We start from the raw sequence: 2,215 nt of genomic DNA on the forward strand, positions 1-2,215 counted from the left end.
CTTAAACCTCAATTAGTTTCTCTGATGCAGCAGAACTGCAAGTTTCATGGACTTCCATCTGAAGATCCTTTTCAGTTCTTAACTGAATTCTTACAGATATGTGATACTGTTAAGACTAATGGAGTAGATCCTAAAGTCTACAGGCTCATGCTTTTCCCTTTTGCTGTGAGAGACAGAGCTAGAATATGGTTGGACTCTCAACCTAAGGATAGCCTGAACTCTTGGGATAAGCTGGTCAAGGCTTTCTTAGACAAGTTCTTTCCTCCTCAAAAGCTGTGTAAGCTTAGAGTGGATGTTCAAACCTTTAGACAGAAAGAAGGTGAATCCCTCTATGAAGCTTGGGAGAGATACAAAGAACTGACCAAAAAGTGTCCTTCTGGCATGCTTTCAGAATGGACCATCCTGGATATATTCTATCATGGTCTATCTGAATTGGCTAAAATGTCATTGGATAATTCTGCAGGTGGATCCATTCACCTAAAGAAAATGCCTGTAGAAGCTCAAGAACTCATTGACATGGTTGCTAATAACCAGTTCATGTACACTTCTGAGAGGAATCCTGTGAGTAATGGGACGCCTATGAAGAGGGGAGTTCTTGAAATTGATACTCTGAATGCCATATTGGCTCAGAATAAAATATTGACTCAGCAAGTCAATATGATTTCTCAGAGTCTGAATGGAATGCAAGCTGCATCCAACAGTACTCAAGAGGCATCTTCTGAAGAAGAAGCTTATGATCCTGAAAACCCTGCAATAGCAGAGGTGAATTACATGGGTGAACCTTATGGAAACACCTATAACCCCTCATGGAGAAATCACCCAAATCCCTCATGGAAGGATCAACAAAAGCCTCAACAAGGCTTTAATAATGGTGGAAGAAATAGGTTTAACAATAGTAAACCTTTTCCATCATCCACTCAGCAACAGACAGAGAACTCTGAACAAAATACCTCTAATTTAGCAAACTTAGTCTCTGATCTATCTAAGGCCATTGTGAGTTTCATGAATGAAACAAGGTCCTCCATTAGAAATTTGGAGGCACAAGTGGGCCAGCTGAGTAAAACGATCACTGAAATCCCTCATAGTACTCTCCCAAGCAATACAGAAGAAAATCCAAAAGGAGAGTGCAAGGCCATTGACATAGTCAACACGGCCGAACCTGGAGAGGAAGGGGAGGACGTAAATCCCAGTGAGGAAGACCTCCTGGGACGTCCAGTGATCAATAAGGAGTTTTCCTTTGAGGAACCAAAGGAATCTGAGACTCATCTAGAGACCATAGAGATTCCATTGAACCTCTTTATAACCTTCATGAGCTCTGACGAGCATTCATCTTCTGAAGAGAATGAGGATGCTACTGAAGAGCAAGTTACCAAGTACCTTGGTGCAATCATGAAGCTGAATGCCAAATTATTTGGTATTGAGACTTGGGAAGATGAACCTCCCTTGTTCACCAATGAACTAAGTGATCTGGATCAACTGACATTGCCTCAGAAGAAACAGGATCCTGGAAAGTTCGTAATACCTTGTACCATAGGCAACATGATCTTTCAAAAGGCTCTGTGTGACCTTAGTTCAGGGATAAACCTCATGCCCCTCTCTGTAATAGAGAAACTGGGAATCTTTGGGGTGCAAGCTAATAAAATCTCATTAGAGATGGTAGATAATTCAAGAAAACAGGCTTATGGACAAGTAGAGGACGTGTTAGTAAAGGTTGAAGGCCTTTACATCCCTGCTGATTTCATAATCCTTGATACTGGGAAGGATGAGGATGAATCCATCATCCTTGGAAGACCTTTCCTAGCCACAGCAAGAGCTGTGATTGATGTTGACAGAGGTGAATTAGTCCTTCAATTGAATGAGGACTCCCTTGTATTTACAACTCAAGGTTACCCTTCTGTAAACATAGAAAAGAGGCACAGTAAGCTTCTCTTAAAACAGAGTCAACCGGAGCCCCCACAGTCAAACTCTAAGTTTGGTGTTGAACCCACATATCCAAACTCTAAGTTTGGTGTTGGGAAGTCTCAACAATGCTCTGAACATCTGTGAGGCTCCATGAGAGCCTACTGTCAAGCTATTGACATTAAAGAAGCACTTGTTGGGAGGCAACCCAATTTTTATTTATCTAATTTTATTTTTCTTATTAGGTTCATGATCATGTGGAGTCAAAAATAAATATAAAAATTGAAAACGGAATCAAAAACAGCAGAAGAAAAAT

General features: G+C 40.8%; 1 non-coding gene across 1 annotated transcript; it reads right to left on the reverse strand.

Moving 5' to 3' along the window:
* Positions 1 to 279: 279 nt before the first annotated feature.
* On the reverse strand, positions 280 to 383 carry LOC112759949 (small nucleolar RNA R71). Its single transcript, XR_003180410.1, has one exon. It is a non-coding gene; the product is annotated as a small nucleolar RNA R71 (small nucleolar RNA).
* Positions 384 to 2,215: the final 1,832 nt, after the last annotated feature.

This window comes from Arachis hypogaea, chromosome 16 (genome assembly GCF_003086295.3).
Source record: "Arachis hypogaea cultivar Tifrunner chromosome 16, arahy.Tifrunner.gnm2.J5K5, whole genome shotgun sequence".
Classification (NCBI taxonomy): Eukaryota; Viridiplantae; Streptophyta; class Magnoliopsida; order Fabales; family Fabaceae; genus Arachis; species Arachis hypogaea.